Below are 24,463 nucleotides of genomic sequence, written 5' to 3' on the forward strand. Positions count from 1 at the left end.
AGGATAATTCGTGCAAATAAAATTGTCGTCTCTTTTATAGTTATGTGCTGTTAAATTATACTCTTATAAGAAGTTTTTAAATCGCACAAGCCAGCAACAGCGACTGCAACACCATGTCAAAGCCACCTGGACAAGAGAGGGAGGACTTTATTTACAAGCGAACGGAAGTGGCCAGCCCAGAGAGGGATCATGCATCAAGGTTGTCCGAGAAACACCCGGACGATAAATACACGATAAATATCCGAGACCGAGATAGTCAGAGCCATCAGGGAGGTACATCTCAAATCCGAATTCCGGGACTGCAAACACAGGTGTTCATCACTCTCTGAACACGTATTGTTCAACTTGCCACAGAGAAAAGAACTCCACATGAATACATGCACTTTGAAAAGGAAGAAAAGGGACTCTGGCTCAGGCAAGGAAAATCGTATAGAAATGGGTCAGACAGGACGGTCGGTGTGAAGCATAGAGGACCCTCTGCTGCAGCTGTCCAACCTGTGTCTCACCCGGTGGCAATCCCAGGCTCCACATTGACTTTTTTTTATAGTGGCTTTTTTTCATTTTTCTCAAAGTTTATATTTGGTACACTTAATAACTTTTATTAAATTAAAAATTAATAACTTGGAGCCTTGCATTTCTAACATGTTTATCACATTCGGTTTCTCATGATAAGCCTATCTACTTCTGCTAATTCTGAGATGGGGAAAATGAACTGTCATGATTCCCGCTTGCACTAAAGGATTGTGACACGGGCTGACTTTGTGATGCCAGAGTCTTCTGTGCCATCACAGCGCAACTGTATGACATCCCAGAGTGATAGAGCAGCACTGGCTCTGTGACATCACAAGGGGGATTTGTGAGATCTCAGGGTGGGCTGTGACATCCCAGGAGGCAGTGTGACATCTCAGGGGCTCTGTGACCTTACTGGGGAGGTCACTTCAAGCCAGCTCCCACTCACAGTTCCTCCCAGAGAAGTCCAAAGCTGCTCGTGCCCGGTGGCATCCCGTGTCCCTCTGGGTCCCCCTGCCCCTGGCGCTGCAGCCTCCCGCTGAGGATGTTCGAGGAGATCAAGCCCAGAGCCTGACACGGGGACAGGGGCTCAGGGCCGTCACAGTTGGAACAGGGAGACAGGGACCCCCTAGCAGCATCCCTGTGCCCCCAGGGCCAGAGCTTGGCCAGGGCTCCTTCACCCTCTTATGAAGGAGGGCTTGAGAGCACTTTAAAAATCCCCAGCAGGGGAGTAGCATAAAACAGCTTTAATATTAACTGACAGCACCACAGAGTTCCTTGGCAAGAGTCACTCTGCTCCTGACTGGACACTTCAGGCACACCAAGGAAACAAAGCAACAACAAAACCAAACAAAATCCAGGCAATCAAACCAAAAAGGAGTCAAGAACTGTCCCGGTGTCTGTGTGTCTCTGTGTGTTTGTGTGTGTGTGTGGGTGTGGGTGTGTGGGTGTGTGTGTGTGTGTGTGTGTGTGTGTGTGTGTGTGTGACGAAAGGACAGTGAGGGCAAGGATAAAAGGAATACAGCCTAAAAGCTAAACAGAGCTGTGGAATAACACTTAACAATATTCAACTTCGCTTAGAACTTCTATTAAGCTTCACAAATTAGCAAAAGAACAACTCTTAGCAGCATTTAACTTTGCTTACAGCTTGTGACTTTGTCGCTATAAGACACGTGAAAGCACGACGCGAGCCACCTGCTATTTTCAAGGTAAAGCTAAAAGTTTATTCTCCGACTCCAACTTTTATACTTTCCCAAAGGTGACATTGGATTGGAGAGTGAATGGGCCACCTGTCCAAAGACATTGGACAAAGCACTAGTACATCAAGTTTGTCCAGCCCCATAAAAGATTGTAAACAATATGTTGTTGACAGAAATTGTGTGGGAAGGTTCTCCAACAGAATGGAAACTCAGAAGGCTTTAGAAAATCTTAAGAATCAGGGTGACATGACTTAACCTTACTTCCAGGCCTGACTGGCTCAGCTATCCAAGGCAATCAAAGCCCTCAGAGAGCAGCATTTCTGCCACATTTCCCTGAGCACAGGCACTCCTGTGTGCACACAGACACAAAGAGTCACTACAAGGCACCTGTGCGAAATTCCCCTGAGCAAAGGGAAATGTTCCCTGTGGCGGCTTTGGCATCTCCCCAGGGGATGAAGGGTTGAGCCTGGAGCAGACAGTGTCTGTGATGAGCTCCAGCGGAGCTGAGCCCAGGGGCTGCTGGCCAAGGCCCTGGCCCAGTGAGCATTTCTCAGCTGGCAGGGCGGCCTGAGAAGGGGAAAGGGGAATGCACCAGACCAGGAACCATGGAACCAAGGGACCATTGTTACACTGTGGGGCCATGTGAGAAGAAGTGACCATTGGGACACTGTGGGGCCTTGTGAGACCAAGGGACCATTGGGACACTGTGGGACCATGTGAGATCAAGGGACCATTGGGATACTGTGAGTCCTCATGGATTCATGGACACCACTGTGACATTGCTGGGCCTCATGGAAGCAAGGGGACCCTAGTGACGCCGTGTGCCTCAGTGGAATGTAGGCATCATTGTGACACTGTGAGGCCCCATCCAGCCAAGGCTCCATTGGGACACTGCGAGACCCCATGGAAACAAAGCTCCAGGGTAACACAGAGAGGCTGCCTGTAATCAGTGCTCCATTGTGACCCTGTGGAGCCAAAGGAGAGCGTTGTGACACTGCAAAGCCCCATGGTCCATTGGTCCAAAGGTCCATTGTGACATTGCAGGACTCATGGAACAGAGGAGTCACATGACACTGTGGGGCCTGTGGAACCATGGAGAACATTGTGACACTGCAAGGCCTCATGGAATCATTAGGACTGTTATATGTCTATAGGATAATTCGTGCAAATAAAATTGTCGTCTATTTTATAGTTATGTGCTGTTAAATTATACTCTTATAGGAAGTTTTTAAATCGCACAAGCCAGCAACAGCGACTGCAACACCATGTCAAAGCCACCTGGACAAGAGAGGGAGGACTTTATTTACAAGCGAACGAAAGTGGCCAGCCCAGAGAGGGATCATGCATCAAGGTTGTCCGAGAAACACCCGGACGATAAATACACGATAAATATCCGAGACCGAGATAGTCAGAGCCATCAGGGAGGTACATCTCAAATCCGAATTCCGGGACTGCAAACACAGGTGTTCATCACTCTCCGGACACGTATTGTTCAACTTGCCACAGAGAAAAGAACTCCACATGAATACATGCACTTTGAAAAGGAAGAAAGGGGACTCTGGCTCAGGCAAGGAAAATCGTATAGAAATGGGTCAGACAGGACGGTCGGTGTGAAGCATAGAGGACCCTCTGCTGCAGCTGTCCAACCTGTGTCTCACCCGGTGGCAATCCCGGGCTCCACATTGACTTTTTTTTATAGTGGCTTTTTTTCATTTTTCTCAAAGTTTATATTTGGTACACTTAATAACTTTTATTAAATTAAAAATTAATAACTTGGAGCCTTGCATTTCTAACATGTTCATCACATTCGGTTTCTCATGATAAGCCTATCTACTTCTGCTAATACTGAGATGGGGAAAATGAACTGTCATGATTCCCGCTTGCACTAAAGGATTGTGACACGGGCTGACTTTGTGATGCCAGAGTCTTCTGTGCCATCACAGCGCAACTGTATGACATCCCAGAGTGCTAGAGCAGCACTGGCTCTGTGACATCACAAGGGGGATTTGTGAGATCTCAGGGTGGGCTGTGACATCCCAGGAGGCAGTGTGACATCTCAGGGGCTCTGTGACCTTACTGGGGAGGTCACTTCAAGCCAGCTCCCACTCACAGTTCCTCCCAGAGAAGTCCAAAGCTGCTCGTGCCCGGTGGCATCCCGTGTCCCTCTGGGTCCCCCTGCCCCTGGCGCTGCAGCCTCCCGCTGAGGATGTTCGAGGAGATCAAGCCCAGAGCCTGACACGGGGACAGGGGCTCAGGGCCGTCACAGTTGGAACAGGGAGACAGGGACCCCCTAGCAGCATCCCTGTGCCCCCAGGGCCAGAGCTTGGCCAGGGCTCCTTCACCCTCTTATGAAGGAGGGCTTGAGAGCACTTTAAAAATCACCAGCAGGGGAGTAGCATAAAACAGCTTTAATATTAACTGACAGCACCACAGAGTTCCTTGGCAAGAGTCACTCTGCTCCTGACTGGACACTTCAGGCACACCAAGGAAACAAAGCAACAACAAAACCAAACAAAATCCAGGCAATCAAACCAAAAAGGAGTCAAGAACTGTCCCGGTGTCTGTGTGTCTCTGTGTGTTTGTGTGTGTGTGTGGGTGTGGGTGTGTGTGTGTGTGTGTGTGTGTGTGTGTGTGTGTGTGTGTGTGACGAAAGGACAGTGAGGGCAAGGATAAAAGGAATACAGCCTAAAAGCTAAAGAGAGCTGTGGAATAACACTTAACAATATTCAACTTCGCTTATAACTTCTATTAAGCTTCACAAATTAGCAAAAGAACAACTCTTAGCAGCATTTAACTTTGCTTACAGCTTGTGACTTTGTCGCTATAAGACACGTGAAAGCACGACGCGAGCCACCTGCTATTTTCAAGGTAAAGCTAAAAGTTTATTCTCCGACTCCAACTTTTATACTTTCCCAAAGGTGACATTGGATTGGAGAGTGAATGGGCCACCTGTCCAAAGACATTGGACAAAGCACTAGTACATCAAGTTTGTCCAGCCCCATAAAAGATTGTAAACAATATGTTGTTGACAGAAATTGTGTGGGAAGGTTCTCCAACAGAATGGAAACTCAGAAGGCTTTAGAAAATCTTAAGAATCAGGGTGACATGACTTAACCTTACTTCCAGGCCTGACTGGCTCAGCTATCCAAGGCAATCAAAGCCCTCAGAGAGCAGCATTTCTGCCACATTTCCCTGAGCACAGGCACTCCTGTGTGCACACAGACACAAAGAGTCACTACAAGGCACCTGTGCGAAATTCCCCTGAGCAAAGGGAAATGTTCCCTGTGGCGGCTTTGGCATCTCCCCAGGGGATGAAGGGTTGAGCCTGGAGCAGACAGTGTCTGTGATGAGCTCCAGCGGAGCTGAGCCCAGGGGCTGCTGCCCAACGCCCTGGCCCAGTGAGCATTTCTCAGCTGGCAGGGCGGCCTGAGAAGGGGAAAGGGGAATGCACCAGACCAGGAACCATGGAACCAAGGGACCATTGTTACACTGTGGGGCCATGTGAGAAGAAGTGACCATTGGGACACTGTGGGGCCTTGTGAGACCAAGGGACCATTGGGACACTGTGGGACCATGTGAGATCAAGGGACCATTGGGATACTGTGAGTCCTCATGGATTCATGGACACCACTGTGACATTGCTGGGCCTCATGGAAGCAAGGGGACCCTAGTGACGCCGTGTGCCTCAGTGGAATGTAGGCATCATTGTGACACTGTGAGGCCCCATCCAGCCAAGGCTCCATTGGGACACTGCGAGACCCCATGGAAACAAAGCTCCAGGGTAACACAGAGAGGCTGCCTGTAATCAGTGCTCCATTGTCACCCTGTGGAGCCAAAGGAGAACGTTGTGACACTGCAAAGCCCCATGGTCCATTGGTCCAAAGGTCCATTGTGACATTGCAGGACTCATGGAACAGAGGAGTCACATGACACTGTGGGGCCTGTGGAACCATGGAGAACATTGTGACACTGCAAGGCCTCATGGAATCATTAGGACTGTTATATGTCTATAGGATAATTCGTGCAAATAAAATTGTCGTCTATTTTATAGTTATGTGCTGTTAAATTATACTCTTATAGGAAGTTTTTAAATCGCACAAGCCAGCAACAGCGACTGCAACACCATGTCAAAGCCACCTGGACAAGAGAGGGAGGACTTTATTTACAAGCGAACGAAAGTGGCCAGCCCAGAGAGGGATCATGCATCAAGGTTGTCCGAGAAACACCCGGACGATAAATACACGATAAATATCCGAGACCGAGATAGTCAGAGCCATCAGGGAGGTACATCTCAAATCCGAATTCCGGGACTGCAAACACAGGTGTTCATCACTCTCTGAACACGTATTGTTCAACTTGCCACAGAGAAAAGAACTCCACATGAATACATGCACTTTGAAAAGGAAGAAAGGGGACTCTGGCTCAGGCAAGGAAAATCGTATAGAAATGGGTCAGACAGGACGGTCGGTGTGAAGCATAGAGGACCCTCTGCTGCAGCTGTCCAACCTGTGTCTCACCCGGTGGCAATCCCGGGCTCCACATTGACTTTTTTTTATAGTGGCTTTTTTTCATTTTTCTCAAAGTTTATATTTGGTACACTTAATAACTTTTATTAAATTAAAAATTAATAACTTGGAGCCTTGCATTTCTAACATGTTCATCACATTCGGTTTCTCATGATAAGCCTATCTACTTCTGCTAATACTGAGATGGGGAAAATGAACTGTCATGATTCCCGCTTGCACTAAAGGATTGTGACACGGGCTGACTTTGTGATGCCAGAGTCTTCTGTGCCATCACAGCGCAACTGTATGACATCCCAGAGTGCTAGAGCAGCACTGGCTCTGTGACATCACAAGGGGGATTTGTGAGATCTCAGGGTGGGCTGTGACATCCCAGGAGGCAGTGTGACATCTCAGGGGCTCTGTGACCTTACTGGGGAGGTCACTTCAAGCCAGCTCCCACTCACAGTTCCTCCCAGAGAAGTCCAAAGCTGCTCGTGCCCGGTGGCATCCCGTGTCCCTCTGGGTCCCCCTGCCCCTGGCGCTGCAGCCTCCCGCTGAGGATGTTCGAGGAGATCAAGCCCAGAGCCTGACACGGGGACAGGGACTCAGGGCCGTCACAGTTGGAACAGGGAGACAGGGACCCCCTAGCAGCATCCCTGTGCCCCCAGGGCCAGAGCTTGGCCAGGGCTCCTTCACCCTCTTATGAAGGAGGGCTTGAGAGCACTTTAAAAATCACCAGCAGGGGAGTAGCATAAAACAGCTTTAATATTAACTGACAGCACCACAGAGTTCCTTGGCAAGAGTCACTCTGCTCCTGACTGGACACTTCAGGCACACCAAGGAAACAAAGCAACAACAAAACCAAACAAAATCCAGGCAATCAAACCAAAAAGGAGTCAAGAACTGTCCCGGTGTCTGTGTGTCTCTGTGTGTTTGTGTGTGTGTGTGGGTGTGGGTGTGTGTGTGTGTGTGTGTGTGTGTGTGTGTGTGTGACGAAAGGACAGTGAGGGCAAGGATAAAAGGAATACAGCCTAAAAGCTAAAGAGAGCTGTGGAATAACACTTAACAATATTCAACTTCGCTTATAACTTCTATTAAGCTTCACAAATTAGCAAAAGAACAACTCTTAGCAGCATTTAACTTTGCTTACAGCTTGTGACTTTGTCGCTATAAGACACGTGAAGGCACGACGCGAGCCACCTCCTATTTTCAAGGTAAAGCTAAAAGTTTATTCTCCGACTCCAACTTTTATACTTTCCCAAAGGTGACATTGGATTGGAGAGTGAATGGGCCACCTGTCCAAAGACATTGGACAAAGCACTAGTACATCAAGTTTGTCCAGCCCCATAAAAGATTGTAAACAATATGTTGTTGACAGAAATTGTGTGGGAAGGTTCTCCAACAGAATGGAAACTCAGAAGGCTTTAGAAAATCTTAAGAATCAGGGTGACATGACTTAACCTTACTTCCAGGCCTGACTGGCTCAGCTATCCAAGGCAATCAAAGCCCTCAGAGAGCAGCATTTCTGCCACATTTCCCTGAGCACAGGCACTCCTGTGTGCACACAGACACAAAGAGTCACTACAAGGCACCTGTGCGAAATTCCCCTGAGCAAAGGGAAATGTTCCCTGTGGCGGCTTTGGCATCTCCCCAGGGGATGAAGGGTTGAGCCTGGAGCAGACAGTGTCTGTGATGAGCTCCAGCGGAGCTGAGCCCAGGGGCTGCTGCCCAACGCCCTGGCCCAGTGAGCATTTCTCAGCTGGCAGGGCGGCCTGAGAAGGGGAAAGGGGAATGCACCAGACCAGGAACCATGGAACCAAGGGACCATTGTTACACTGTGGGGCCATGTGAGAAGAAGTGACCATTGGGACACTGTGGGGCCTTGTGAGACCAAGGGACCATTGGGACACTGTGGGACCATGTGAGATCAAGGGACCATTGGGATACTGTGAGTCCTCATGGATTCATGGACACCACTGTGACATTGCTGGGCCTCATGGAAGCAAGGGGACCCTAGTGACGCCGTGTGCCTCAGTGGAATGTAGGCATCATTGTGACACTGTGAGGCCCCATCCAGCCAAGGCTCCATTGGGACACTGCGAGACCCCATGGAAACAAAGCTCCAGGGTAACACAGAGAGGCTGCCTGTAATCAGTGCTCCATTGTCACCCTGTGGAGCCAAAGGAGAACGTTGTGACACTGCAAAGCCCCATGGTCCATTGGTCCAAAGGTCCATTGTGACATTGCAGGACTCATGGAACAGAGGAGTCACATGACACTGTGGGGCCTGTGGAACCATGGAGAACATTGTGACACTGCAAGGCCTCATGGAATCATTAGGACTGTTATATGTCTATAGGATAATTCGTGCAAATAAAATTGTCGTCTATTTTATAGTTATGTGCTGTTAAATTATACTCTTATAGGAAGTTTTTAAATCGCACAAGCCAGCAACAGCGACTGCAACACCATGTCAAAGCCACCTGGACAAGAGAGGGAGGACTTTATTTACAAGCGAACGAAAGTGGCCAGCCCAGAGAGGGATCATGCATCAAGGTTGTCCGAGAAACACCCGGACGATAAATACACGATAAATATCCGAGACCGAGATAGTCAGAGCCATCAGGGAGGTACATCTCAAATCCGAATTCCGGGACTGCAAACACAGGTGTTCATCACTCTCCGGACACGTATTGTTCAACTTGCCACAGAGAAAAGAACTCCACATGAATACATGCACTTTGAAAAGGAAGAAAGGGGACTCTGGCTCAGGCAAGGAAAATCGTATAGAAATGGGTCAGACAGGACGGTCGGTGTGAAGCATAGAGGACCCTCTGCTGCAGCTGTCCAACCTGTGTCTCACCCGGTGGCAATCCCGGGCTCCACATTGACTTTTTTTTATAGTGGCTTTTTTTCATTTTTCTCAAAGTTTATATTTGGTACACTTAATAACTTTTATTAAATTAAAAATTAATAACTTGGAGCCTTGCATTTCTAACATGTTCATCACATTCGGTTTCTCATGATAAGCCTATCTACTTCTGCTAATACTGAGATGGGGAAAATGAACTGTCATGATTCCCGCTTGCACTAAAGGATTGTGACACGGGCTGACTTTGTGATGCCAGAGTCTTCTGTGCCATCACAGCGCAACTGTATGACATCCCAGAGTGCTAGAGCAGCACTGGCTCTGTGACATCACAAGGGGGATTTGTGAGATCTCAGGGTGGGCTGTGACATCCCAGGAGGCAGTGTGACATCTCAGGGGCTCTGTGACCTTACTGGGGAGGTCACTTCAAGCCAGCTCCCACTCACAGTTCCTCCCAGAGAAGTCCAAAGCTGCTCGTGCCCGGTGGCATCCCGTGTCCCTCTGGGTCCCCCTGCCCCTGGCGCTGCAGCCTCCCGCTGAGGATGTTCGAGGAGATCAAGCCCAGAGCCTGACACGGGGACAGGGACTCAGGGCCGTCACAGTTGGAACAGGGAGACAGGGACCCCCTAGCAGCATCCCTGTGCCCCCAGGGCCAGAGCTTGGCCAGGGCTCCTTCACCCTCTTATGAAGGAGGGCTTGAGAGCACTTTAAAAATCACCAGCAGGGGAGTAGCATAAAACAGCTTTAATATTAACTGACAGCACCACAGAGTTCCTTGGCAAGAGTCACTCTGCTCCTGACTGGACACTTCAGGCACACCAAGGAAACAAAGCAACAACAAAACCAAACAAAATCCAGGCAATCAAACCAAAAAGGAGTCAAGAACTGTCCCGGTGTCTGTGTGTCTCTGTGTGTTTGTGTGTGTGTGTGTGTGTGGGTGTGTGTGTGTGTGTGTGTGTGTGTGTGACGAAAGGACAGTGAGGGCAAGGATAAAAGGAATACAGCCTAAAAGCTAAAGAGAGCTGTGGAATAACACTTAACAATATTCAACTTCGCTTATAACTTCTATTAAGCTTCACAAATTAGCAAAAGAACAACTCTTAGCAGCATTTAACTTTGCTTACAGCTTGTGACTTTGTCGCTATAAGACACGTGAAGGCACGACGCGAGCCACCTCCTATTTTCAAGGTAAAGCTAAAAGTTTATTCTCCGACTCCAACTTTTATACTTTCCCAAAGGTGACATTGGATTGGAGAGTGAATGGGCCACCTGTCCAAAGACATTGGACAAAGCACTAGTACATCAAGTTTTCCAGCCCCATAAAAGATTGTAAACAATATGTTGTTGACAGAAATTGTGTGGGAAGGTTCTCCAACAGAATGGAAACTCAGAAGGCTTTAGAAAATCTTAAGAATCAGGGTGACATGACTTAACCTTACTTCCAGGCCTGACTGGCTCAGCTATCCAAGGCAATCAAAGCCCTCAGAGAGCAGCATTTCTGCCACATTTCCCTGAGCACAGGCACTCCTGTGTGCACACAGACACAAAGAGTCACTACAAGGCACCTGTGAGAAATTCCCCTGAGCAAAGGGAAATGTTCCCTGTGGCGGCTTTGGCATCTCCCCAGGGGATGAAGGGTTGAGCCTGGAGCAGACAGTGTCTGTGATGAGCTCCAGCGGAGCTGAGACCAGGGGCTGCTGGCCAAGGCCCTGGCCCAGTGAGCATTTCTCAGCTGGCAGGGCGGCCTGAGAAGGGGAAAGGGGAATGCACCAGACCAGGAACCATGGAACCAAGGGACCATTGTTACACTGTGGGGCCATGTGAGAAGAAGTGACCATTGGGACACTGTGGGGCCTTGTGAGACCAAGGGACCATTGGGACACTGTGGGACCATGTGAGATCAAGGGACCATTGGGATACTGTGAGTCCTCATGGATTCATGGACACCACTGTGACATTGCTGGGCCTCATGGAAGCAAGGGGACCCTAGTGACGCCGTGTGCCTCAGTGGAATGTAGGCATCATTGTGACACTGTGAGGCCCCATCCAGCCAAGGCTCCATTGGGACACTGCGAGACCCCATGGAAACAAAGCTCCAGGGTAACACAGAGAGGCTGCCTGTAATCAGTGCTCCATTGTCACCCTGTGGAGCCAAAGGAGAACGTTGTGACACTGCAAAGCCCCATGGTCCATTGGTCCAAAGGTCCATTGTGACATTGCAGGACTCATGGAACAGAGGAGTCACATGACACTGTGGGGCCTGTGGAACCATGGAGAACATTGTGACACTGCAAGGCCTCATGGAATCATTAGGACTGTTATATGTCTATAGGATAATTCGTGCAAATAAAATTGTCGTCTATTTTATAGTTATGTGCTGTTAAATTATACTCTTATAGGAAGTTTTTAAATCGCACAAGCCAGCAACAGCGACTGCAACACCATGTCAAAGCCACCTGGACAAGAGAGGGAGGACTTTATTTACAAGCGAACGAAAGTGGCCAGCCCAGAGAGGGATCATGCATCAAGGTTGTCCGAGAAACACCCGGACGATAAATACACGATAAATATCCGAGACCGAGATAGTCAGAGCCATCAGGGAGGTACATCTCAAATCCGAATTCCGGGACTGCAAACACAGGTGTTCATCACTCTCCGGACACGTATTGTTCAACTTGCCACAGAGAAAAGAACTCCACATGAATACATGCACTTTGAAAAGGAAGAAAGGGGACTCTGGCTCAGGCAAGGAAAATCGTATAGAAATGGGTCAGACAGGACGGTCGGTGTGAAGCATAGAGGACCCTCTGCTGCAGCTGTCCAACCTGTGTCTCACCCGGTGGCAATCCCGGGCTCCACATTGACTTTTTTTTATAGTGGCTTTTTTTCATTTTTCTCAAAGTTTATATTTGGTACACTTAATAACTTTTATTAAATTAAAAATTAATAACTTGGAGCCTTGCATTTCTAACATGTTCATCACATTCGGTTTCTCATGATAAGCCTATCTACTTCTGCTAATTCTGAGATGGGGAAAATGAACTGTCATGATTCCCGCTTGCACTAAAGGATTGTGACACGGGCTGACTTTGTGATGCCAGAGTCTTCTGTGCCATCACAGCGCAACTGTATGACATCCCAGAGTGATAGAGCAGCACTGGCTCTGTGACATCACAAGGGGGATTTGTGAGATCTCAGGGTGGGCTGTGACATCCCAGGAGGCAGTGTGACATCTCAGGGGCTCTGTGACCTTACTGGGGAGGTCACTTCAAGCCAGCTCCCACTCACAGTTCCTCCCAGAGAAGTCCAAAGCTGCTCGTGCCCGGTGGCATCCCGTGTCCCTCTGGGTCCCCCTGCCCCTGGCGCTGCAGCCTCCCGCTGAGGATGTTCGAGGAGATCAAGCCCAGAGCCTGACACGGGGACAGGGGCTCAGGGCCGTCACAGTTGGAACAGGGAGACAGGGACCCCCTAGCAGCATCCCTGTGCCCCCAGGGCCAGAGCTTGGCCAGGGCTCCTTCACCCTCTTATGAAGGAGGGCTTGAGAGCACTTTAAAAATCCCCAGCAGGGGAGTAGCATAAAACAGCTTTAATATTAACTGACAGCACCACAGAGTTCCTTGGCAAGAGTCACTCTGCTCCTGACTGGACACTTCAGGCACACCAAGGAAACAAAGCAACAACAAAACCAAACAAAATCCAGGCAATCAAACCAAAAAGGAGTCAAGAACTGTCCCGGTGTCTGTGTGTCTCTGTGTGTTTGTGTGTGTGTGTGTGTGTGACGAAAGGACAGTGAGGGCAAGGATAAAAGGAATACAGCCTAAAAGCTAAAGAGAGCTGTGGAATAACACTTAACAATATTCAACTTCGCTTATAACTTCTATTAAGCTTCACAAATTAGCAAAAGAACAACTCTTAGCAGCATTTAACTTTGCTTACAGCTTGTGACTTTGTCGCTATAAGACACGTGAAAGCACGACGCGAGCCACCTGCTATTTTCAAGGTAAAGCTAAAAGTTTATTCTCCGACTCCAACTTTTATACTTTCCCAAAGGTGACATTGGATTGGAGAGTGAATGGGCCACCTGTCCAAAGACATTGGACAAAGCACTAGTACATCAAGTTTGTCCAGCCCCATAAAAGATTGTAAACAATATGTTGTTGACAGAAATTGTGTGGGAAGGTTCTCCAACAGAATGGAAACTCAGAAGGCTTTAGAAAATCTTAAGAATCAGGGTGACATGACTTAACCTTACTTCCAGGCCTGACTGGCTCAGCTATCCAAGGCAATCAAAGCCCTCAGAGAGCAGCATTTCTGCCACATTTCCCTGAGCACAGGCACTCCTGTGTGCACACAGACACAAAGAGTCACTACAAGGCACCTGTGAGAAATTCCCCTGAGCAAAGGGAAATGTTCCCTGTGGCGGCTTTGGCATCTCCCCAGGGGATGAAGGGTTGAGCCTGGAGCAGACAGTGTCTGTGATGAGCTCCAGAGGAGCTGAGCCCAGGGGCTGCTGGCCAAGGCCCTGGCCCAGTGAGCATTTCTCAGCTGGCAGGGCGGCCTGAGAAGGGGAAAGGGGAATGCACCAGACCAGGAACCATGGAACCAAGGGACCATTGTTACACTGTGGGGCCATGTGAGAAGAAGTGACCATTGGGACACTGTGGGGCCTTGTGAGACCAAGGGACCATTGGGACACTGTGGGACCATGTGAGATCAAGGGACCATTGGGATACTGTGAGTCCTCATGGATTCATGGACACCACTGTGACATTGCTGGGCCTCATGGAAGCAAGGGGACCCTAGTGACGCCGTGTGCCTCAGTGGAATGTAGGCATCATTGTGACACTGTGAGGCCCCATCCAGCCAAGGCTCCATTGGGACACTGCGAGACCCCATGGAAACAAAGCTCCAGGGTAACACAGAGAGGCTGCCTGTAATCAGTGCTCCATTGTCACCCTGTGGAGCCAAAGGAGAACGTTGTGACACTGCAAAGCCCCATGGTCCATTGGTCCAAAGGTCCATTGTGACATTGCAGGACTCATGGAACAGAGGAGTCACATGACACTGTGGGGCCTGTGGAACCATGGAGAACATTGTGACACTGCAAGGCCTCATGGAATCATTAGGACTGTTATATGTCTATAGGATAATTCGTGCAAATAAAATTGTCGTCTATTTTATAGTTATCTGCTGTTAAATTATACTCTTATAAGAAGTTTTTAAATCGCACAAGCCAGCAACAGCGACTGCAACACCATGTCAAAGCCACCTGGACAAGAGAGGGAGGACTTTATTTACAAGCGAACGGAAGTGGCCAGCCCAGAGAGGGATCATGCATCAAGGTTGTCCGAGAAACACCCGGACGATAAATACACGATAAATATCCGAGACCGAGATAGTCAGAGCCATCAGGGAGGTACATCTCAAATCCGAATTCCGGGACTGCAAACACAGGTGTTCATCACTCTCTGAACACGTATTGTTCAACTTGCCACAGAGAAAAGAACTCCACATGAATACATGCACTTTGAAAAGGAAGAAAGGGGACTCTGGCTCAGGCAAGGAAAATCGTATAGAAATGGGTCAGACAGGACGGTCGGTGTGAAGCATAGAGGACCCTCTGCTGCAGCTGTCCAACCTGTGTCTCACCCGGTGGCAATCCCAGGCTCCACATTGACTTTTTTTTATAGTGGCTTTTTTTCATTTTTCTCAAAGTTTATATTTGGTACACTTAATAACTTTTATTAAATTAAAAATTAATAATTTGGAGCCTTGCATTTCTAACATGTTTATCACATTCGGTTTCTCATGATAAGCCTATCTACTTCTGCTAATTCTGAGATGGGGAAAATGAACTGTCATGATTCCCACTTGCACTAAAGGATTGTGACACGGGCTGACTTTGTGATGCCAGAGTCTTCTGTGCCATCACAGCGCAACTGTATGACATCCCAGAGTGATAGAGCAGCACTGGCTCTGTGACATCACAAGGGGGATTTGTGAGATCTCAGGGTGGGCTGTGACATCCCAGGAGGCAGTGTGACATCTCAGGGGCTCTGTGACCTTACTGGGGAGGTCACTTCAAGCCAGCTCCCACTCACAGTTCCTCCCAGAGAAGTCCAAAGCTGCTCGTGCCCGGTGGCATCCCGTGTCCCTCTGGGTCCCCCTGCCCCTGGCGCTGCAGCCTCCCGCTGAGGATGTTCGAGGAGATCAAGCCCAGAGCCTGACACGGGGACAGGGGCTCAGGGCCGTCACAGTTGGAACAGGGAGACAGGGACCCCCTAGCAGCATCCCTGTGCCCCCAGGGCCAGAGCTTGGCCAGGGCTCCTTCACCCTCTTATGAAGGAGGGCTTGAGAGCACTTTAAAAATCCCCAGCAGGGGAGTAGCATAAAACAGCTTTAATATTAACTGACAGCACCACAGAGTTCCTTGGCAAGAGTCACTCTGCTCCTGACTGGACACTTCAGGCACACCAAGGAAACAAAGCAACAACAAAACCAAACAAAATCCAGGCAATCAAACCAAAAAGGAGTCAAGAACTGTCCCGGTGTCTGTGTGTCTCTGTGTGTTTGTGTGTGTGTGTGTGTGTGACGAAAGGACAGTGAGGGCAAGGATAAAAGGAATACAGCCTAAAAGCTAAAGAGAGCTGTGGAATAACACTTAACAATATTCAACTTCGCTTATAACTTCTATTAAGCTTCACAAATTAGCAAAAGAACAACTCTTAGCAGCATTTAACTTTGCTTACAGCTTGTGACTTTGTCGCTATAAGACACGTGAAAGCACGACGCGAGCCACCTGCTATTTTCAAGGTAAAGCTAAAAGTTTATTCTCCGACTCCAACTTTTATACTTTCCCAAAGGTGACATTGGATTGGAGAGTGAATGGGCCACCTGTCCAAAGACATTGGACAAAGCACTAGTACATCAAGTTTGTCCAGCCCCATAAAAGATTGTAAACAATATGTTGTTGACAGAAATTGTGTGGGAAGGTTCTCCAACAGAATGGAAACTCAGAAGGCTTTAGAAAATCTTAAGAATCAGGGTGACATGACTTAACCTTACTTCCAGGCCTGACTGGCTCAGCTATCCAAGGCAATCAAAGCCCTCAGAGAGCAGCATTTCTGCCACATTTCCCTGAGCACAGGCACTCCTGTGTGCACACAGACACAAAGAGTCACTACAAGGCACCTGTGAGAAATTCCCCTGAGCAAAGGGAAATGTTCCCTGTGGCGGCTTTGGCATCTCCCCAGGGGATGAAGGGTTGAGCCTGGAGCAGACAGTGTCTGTGATGAGCTCCAGAGGAGCTGAGCCCAGGGGCTGCTGGCCAAGGCCCTGGCCCAGTGAGCATTTCTCAGCTGGCAGGGCGGCCTGAGAAGGGGAAAGGGGAATGCACCAGACCAGGAACCATGGAACCAAGGGACCATTGTTACACTGTGGGGCCATGTGAGAAGAAGTGACCATTGGGACACTGTGGGGCCTTGTGAGACCAAGGGACCATTGGGACACTGTGGGACCATGTGAGATCAAGGGACCATTGGGATACTGTGAGTCCTCATGGATTCATGGACACCACTGTGACATTGCTGGGCCTCATGGAAGCAAGGGGACCCTAGTGACGCCGTGTGCCTCAGTGGAATGTAGGCATCATTGTGACACTGTGAGGCCCCATCCAGCCAAGGCTCCATTGGGACACTGCAAGACCCCACGGAAACAAAGCTCCAGGGTAACACAGAGAGGCTGCCTGTAATCAGTGCTCCATTGTGACCCTGTGGAGCCAAAGGAGAGCGTTGTGACACTGCAAAGCCCCATGGTCCATTGGTCCAAAGGTCCATTGTGACATTGCAGGACTCATGGAACAGAGGAGTCACATGACACTGTGGGGCCTGTGGAACCATGGAGAACATTGTGACACTGCAAGGCCTCAAGGAATCATTAGGACTGTTATATGTCTATAGGATAATTCGTGCAAATAAAATTGTCGTCTATTTTATAGTTATCTGCTGTTAAATTATACTCTTATAAGAAGTTTTTAAATCGCACAAGCCAGCAACAGCGACTGCAACACCATGTCAAAGCCACCTGGACAAGAGAGGGAGGACTTTATTTACAAGCGAACGGAAGTGGCCAGCCCAGAGAGGGATCATGCATCAAGGTTGTCCGAGAAACACCCGGACGATAAATACACGATAAATATCCGAGACCGAGATAGTCAGAGCCATCAGGGAGGTACATCTCAAATCCGAATTCCGGGACTGCAAACACAGGTGTTCATCACTCTCTGAACACGTATTGTTCAACTTGCCACAGAGAAAAGAACTCCACATGAATACATGCACTTTGAAAAGGAAGAAAGGGGACTCTGGCTCAGGCAAGGAAAATCGTATAGAAATGGGTCAGACAGGACGGTCGGTGTGAAGCATAGAGGACCCTCTGCTGCAGCTGTCCAACCTGTGTCTCACCCGGTGGCAATCCCAGGCTCCACATTGACTTTTTTTTATAGTGGCTTTTTTTCATTTTTCTCAAAGTTTATATTTGGTACACTTAATAACTTTTATTAAATTAAAAATTAATAATTTGGAGCCTTGCATTTCTAACATGTTTATCACATTCGGTTTCTCATGATAAGCCTATCTACTTCTGCTAATTCTGAGATGGGGAAAATGAACTGTCATGATTCCCACTTGCACTAAAGGATTGTGACACGGGCTGACTTTGTGATGCCAGAGTCTTCTGTGCCATCACAGCGCAACTGTATGACATCCCAGAGTGATAGAGCAGCACTGGCTCTGTGACATCACAAGGGGGATTTGTGAGATCTCAGGGTGGGCTGTGACATCCCAGGAGGCAGTGTGACATCTCAGGGGCTCTGTGACCTTACTGGGGAGGTCACTTCAAGCCAGCTCCCACTCACAGTTCCTCCCAGAGAAGTCCAAAGCTGCTCGTGCCCGGTGGCATCCCGTGTCCCTCTGGGTCCCCCTGCCCCTGGCGCTGCAGCCTCCCGCTGAGGATGTTCGAGGAGATCAAGCCCAGAGCCTGAAACGGGGACAGGGGCTCAGGGCCGTCACAGTTGGAACAGGGAGACAGGGACCCCCTAGCAGCATCCCTGTGCCCCCAGGGCCAGAGCTTGGCCAGGGCTCCTTCACCCTCTTATGAAGGAGGGCTTGAGAGCACTTTAAAAATCCCCAGCAGGGGAGTAGCATAAAACAGCTTTAATATTAACTGACAGCACCACAGAGTTCCTTGGCAAGAGTCACTCTGCTCCTGACTGGACACTTCAGGCACACCAAGGAAACAAAGCAACAACAAAACCAAACAAAATCCAGGCAATCAAACCAAAAAGGAGTCAAGAACTGTCCCGGTGTCTGTGTGTCTCTGTGTGTTTGTGTGTGTGTGTGGGTGTGGGGGTGTGTGTGTGTGTGTGTGTGTGTGTGTGTGTGTGACGAAAGGACAGTGAGGGCAAGGATAAAAGGAATACAGCCTAAAAGCTAAAGAGAGCTGTGGAATAACACTTAACAATATTCAACTTCGCTTATAACTTCTATTAAGCTTCACAAATTAGCAAAAGAACAACTCTTAGCAGCATTTAACTTTGCTTACAGCTTGTGACTTTGTCGCTATAAGACACGTGAAAGCACGACGCGAGCCACCTGCTATTTTCAAGGTAAAGCTAAAAGTTTATTCTCCGACTCCAACTTTTATACTTTCCCAAAGGTGACATTGGATTGGAGAGTGAATGGGCCACCTGTCCAAAGACATTGGACAAAGCACTAGTACATCAAGTTTGTCCAGCCCCATAAAAGATTGTAAACAATATGTTGTTGACAGAAATTGTGTGGGAAGGTTCTCCAACAGAATGGAAACTCAGAAGGCTTTAGAAAATCTTAAGAATCAGGGTGACATGACTTAACCTTACTTCCAGGCCTGACTGGCTCAGCTATCCAAGGCAATCAAAGCCCTCAGAGAGCAGCATTTCTGCCACATTTCCCTGAGCACAGGCACTCCTGTGTGCACACAGACACAAAGAGTCACTACAAGGCACCTGTGAGAAATTCCCCTGAGCAAAGGGAAATGTTCCCTGTGGCGGCTTTGGCATCTCCCCAGGGGATGAAGGGTTGAGCCTGGAGCAGACAGTGTCTGTGATGAGCTCCAGAGGAGCTGAGCCCAGGGGCTGCTGGCCAAGGCCCTGGCCCAGTGAGCATTTCTCAGCTGGCAGGGCGGCCTGAGAAGGGGAAAGGGGAATGCACCAGACCAGGAACCATGGAACCAAGGGACCATTGTTACACTGTGGGGCCATGTGAGAAGAAGTGACCATTGGGACACTGTGGGGCCTTGTGAGACCAAGGGACCATTGGGACACTGTGGGACCATGTGAGATCAAGGGACCATTGGGATACTGTGAGTCCTCATGGATTCATGGACACCACTGTGACATTGCTGGGCCTCATGGAAGCAAGGGGACCCTAGTGACGCCGTGTGCCTCAGTGGAATGTAGGCATCATTGTGACACTGTGAGGCCCCATCCAGCCAAGGCTCCATTGGGACACTGCAAGACCCCACGGAAACAAAGCTCCAGGGTAACACAGAGAGGCTGCCTGTAATCAGTGCTCCATTGTGACCCTGTGGAGCCAAAGGAGAGCGTTGTGACACTGCAAAGCCCCATGGTCCATTGGTCCAAAGGTCCATTGTGACATTGCAGGACTCATGGAACAGAGGAGTCACATGACACTGTGGGGCCTGTGGAACCATGGAGAACATTGTGACACTGCAAGGCCTCAAGGAATCATTAGGACTGTTATATGTCTATAGGATAATTCGTGCAAATAAAATTGTCGTCTATTTTATAGTTATCTGCTGTTAAATTATACTCTTATAAGAAGTTTTTAAATCGCACAAGCCAGCAACAGCGACTGCAACACCATGTCAAAGCCACCTGGACAAGAGAGGGAGGACTTTATTTACAAGCGAACGGAAGTGGCCAGCCCAGAGAGGGATCATGCATCAAGGTTGTCCGAGAAACACCCGGACGATAAATACACGATAAATATCCGAGACCGAGATAGTCAGAGCCATCAGGGAGGTACATCTCAAATCCGAATTCCGGGACTGCAAACACAGGTGTTCATCACTCTCTGAACACGTATTGTTCAACTTGCCACAGAGAAAAGAACTCCACATGAATACATGCACTTTGAAAAGGAAGAAAGGGGACTCTGGCTCAGGCAAGGAAAATCGTATAGAAATGGGTCAGACAGGACGGTCGGTGTGAAGCATAGAGGACCCTCTGCTGCAGCTGTCCAACCTGTGTCTCACCCGGTGGCAATCCCAGGCTCCACATTGACTTTTTTTTATAGTGGCTTTTTTTCATTTTTCTCAAAGTTTATATTTGGTACACTTAATAACTTTTATTAAATTAAAAATTAATAATTTGGAGCCTTGCATTTCTAACATGTTTATCACATTCGGTTTCTCATGATAAGCCTATCTACTTCTGCTAATTCTGAGATGGGGAAAATGAACTGTCATGATTCCCACTTGCACTAAAGGATTGTGACACGGGCTGACTTTGTGATGCCAGAGTCTTCTGTGCCATCACAGCGCAACTGTATGACATCCCAGAGTGATAGAGCAGCACTGGCTCTGTGACATCACAAGGGGGATTTGTGAGATCTCAGGGTGGGCTGTGACATCCCAGGAGGCAGTGTGACATCTCAGGGGCTCTGTGACCTTACTGGGGAGGTCACTTCAAGCCAGCTCCCACTCACAGTTCCTCCCAGAGAAGTCCAAAGCTGCTCGTGCCCGGTGGCATCCCGTGTCCCTCTGGGTCCCCCTGCCCCTGGCGCTGCAGCCTCCCGCTGAGGATGTTCGAGGAGATCAAGCCCAGAGCCTGACACGGGGACAGGGGCTCAGGGCCGTCACAGTTGGAACAGGGAGACAGGGACCCCCTAGCAGCATCCCTGTGCCCCCAGGGCCAGAGCTTGGCCAGGGCTCCTTCACCCTCTTATGAAGGAGGGCTTGAGAGCACTTTAAAAATCCCCAGCAGGGGAGTAGCATAAAACAGCTTTAATATTAACTGACAGCACCACAGAGTTCCTTGGCAAGAGTCACTCTGCTCCTGACTGGACACTTCAGGCACACCAAGGAAACAAAGCAACAACAAAACCAAACAAAATCCAGGCAATCAAACCAAAAAGGAGTCAAGAACTGTCCCGGTGTCTGTGTGTCTCTGTGTGTTTGTGTGTGTGTGTGTGTGTGACGAAAGGACAGTGAGGGCAAGGATAAAAGGAATACAGCCTAAAAGCTAAAGAGAGCTGTGGAATAACACTTAACAATATTCAACTTCGCTTATAACTTCTATTAAGCTTCACAAATTAGCAAAAGAACAACTCTTAGCAGCATTTAACTTTGCTTACAGCTTGTGACTTTGTCGCTATAAGACACGTGAAAGCACGACGCGAGCCACCTGCTATTTTCAAGGTAAAGCTAAAAGTTTATTCTCCGACTCCAACTTTTATACTTTCCCAAAGGTGACATTGGATTGGAGAGTGAATGGGCCACCTGTCCAAAGACATTGGACAAAGCACTAGTACATCAAGTTTGTCCAGCCCCATAAAAGATTGTAAACAATATGTTGTTGACAGAAATTGTGTGGGAAGGTTCTCCAACAGAATGGAAACTCAGAAGGCTTTAGAAAATCTTAAGAATCAGGGTGACATGACTTAACCTTACTTCCAGGCCTGACTGGCTCAGCTATCCAAGGCAATCAAAGCCCTCAGAGAGCAGCATTTCTGCCACATTTCCCTGAGCACAGGCACTCCTGTGTGCACACAGACACAAAGAGTCACTACAAGGCACCTGTGAGAAATTCCCCTGAGCAAAGGGAAATGTTCCCTGTGGCGGCTTTGGCATCTCCCCAGGGGATGAAGGGTTGAGCCTGGAGCAGACAGTGTCTGTGATGAGCTCCAGAGGAGCTGAGCCCAGGGGCTGCTGGCCAAGGCCCTGGCCCAGTGAGCATTTCTCAGCTGGCAGGGCGGCCTGAGAAGGGGAAAGGGGAATGCACCAGACCAGGAACCATGGAACCAAGGGACCATTGTTACACTGTGGGGCCATGTGAGAAGAAGTGACCATTGGGACACTGTGGGGCCTTGTGAGACCAAGGGACCATTGGGACACTGTGGGACCATGTGAGATCAAGGGACCATTGGGATACTGTGAGTCCTCATGGATTCATGGACACCACTGTGACATTGCTGGGCCTCATGGAAGCAAGGGGACCCTAGTGACGCCGTGTGCCTCAGTGGAATGTAGGCATCATTGTGACACTGTGAGGCCCCATCCAGCCAAGGCTCCATTGGGACACTGCAAGACCCCACGGAAACAAAGCTCCAGGGTAACACAGAGAGGCTGCCTGTAATCAGTGCTCCATTGTGACCCTGTGGAGCCAAAGGAGAGCGTTGTGACACTGCAAAGCCCCATGGTCCATTGGTCCAAAGGTCCATTGTGACATTGCAGGACTCATGGAACAGAGGAGTCACATGACACTGTGGGGCCTGTGGAACCATGGAGAACATTGTGACACTGCAAGGCCTCAAGGAATCATTAGGACTGTTATATGTCTATAGGATAATTCGTGCAAATAAAATTGTCGTCTATTTTATAGTTATCTGCTGTTAAATTATACTCTTATAAGAAGTTTTTAAATCGCACAAGCCAGCAACAGCGACTGCAACACCATGTCAAAGCCACCTGGACAAGAGAGGGAGGACTTTATTTACAAGCGAACGGAAGTGGCCAGCCCAGAGAGGGATCATGCATCAAGGTTGTCCGAGAAACACCCGGACGATAAATACACGATAAATATCCGAGACCGAGATAGTCAGAGCCATCAGGGAGGTACATCTCAAATCCGAATTCCGGGACTGCAAACACAGGTGTTCATCACTCTCTGAACACGTATTGTTCAACTTGCCACAGAGAAAAGAACTCCACATGAATACATGCACTTTGAAAAGGAAGAAAGGGGACTCTGGCTCAGGCAAGGAAAATCGTATAGAAATGGGTCAGACAGGACGGTCGGTGTGAAGCATAGAGGACCCTCTGCTGCAGCTGTCCAACCTGTGTCTCACCCGGTGGCAATCCCAGGCTCCACATTGACTTTTTTTTATAGTGGCTTTTTTTCATTTTTCTCAAAGTTTATATTTGGTACACTTAATAACTTTTATTAAATTAAAAATTAATAATTTGGAGCCTTGCATTTCTAACATGTTTATCACATTCGGTTTCTCATGATAAGCCTATCTACTTCTGCTAATTCTGAGATGGGGAAAATGAACTGTCATGATTCCCACTTGCACTAAAGGATTGTGACACGGGCTGACTTTGTGATGCCAGAGTCTTCTGTGCCATCACAGCGCAACTGTATGACATCCCAGAGTGATAGAGCAGCACTGGCTCTGTGACATCACAAGGGGGATTTGTGAGATCTCAGGGTGGGCTGTGACATCCCAGGAGGCAGTGTGACATCTCAGGGGCTCTGTGACCTTACTGGGGAGGTCACTTCAAGCCAGCTCCCACTCACAGTTCCTCCCAGAGAAGTCCAAAGCTGCTCGTGCCCGGTGGCATCCCGTGTCCCTCTGGGTCCCCCTGCCCCTGGCGCTGCAGCCTCCCGCTGAGGATGTTCGAGGAGATCAAGCCCAGAGCCTGAAACGGGGACAGGGGCTCAGGGCCGTCACAGTTGGAACAGGGAGACAGGGACCCCCTAGCAGCATCCCTGTGCCCCCAGGGCCAGAGCTTGGCCAGGGCTCCTTCACCCTCTTATGAAGGAGGGCTTGAGAGCACTTTAAAAATCCCCAGCAGGGGAGTAGCATAAAACAGCTTTAATATTAACTGACAGCACCACAGAGTTCCTTGGCAAGAGTCACTCTGCTCCTGACTGGACACTTCAGGCACACCAAGGAAACAAAGCAACAACAAAACCAAACAAAATCCAGGCAATCAAACCAAAAAGGAGTCAAGAACTGTCCCGGTGTCTGTGTGTCTCTGTGTGTTTGTGTGTGTGTGTGGGTGTGGGGGTGTGTGTGTGTGTGTGTGTGTGTGTGTGTGTGTGACGAAAGGACAGTGAGGGCAAGGATAAAAGGAATACAGCCTAAAAGCTAAAGAGAGCTGTGGAATAACACTTAACAATATTCAACTTCGCTTATAACTTCTATTAAGCTTCACAAATTAGCAAAAGAACAACTCTTAGCAGCATTTAACTTTGCTTACAGCTTGTGACTTTGTCGCTATAAGACACGTGAAAGCACGACGCGAGCCACCTGCTATTTTCAAGGTAAAGCTAAAAGTTTATTCTCTGACTCCAACTTTTATACTTTCCCAAAGGT

Source organism: Lonchura striata, chromosome 38 (genome assembly GCF_046129695.1).
Source record: "Lonchura striata isolate bLonStr1 chromosome 38, bLonStr1.mat, whole genome shotgun sequence".
NCBI lineage: Eukaryota > Metazoa > Chordata > Aves > Passeriformes > Estrildidae > Lonchura > Lonchura striata.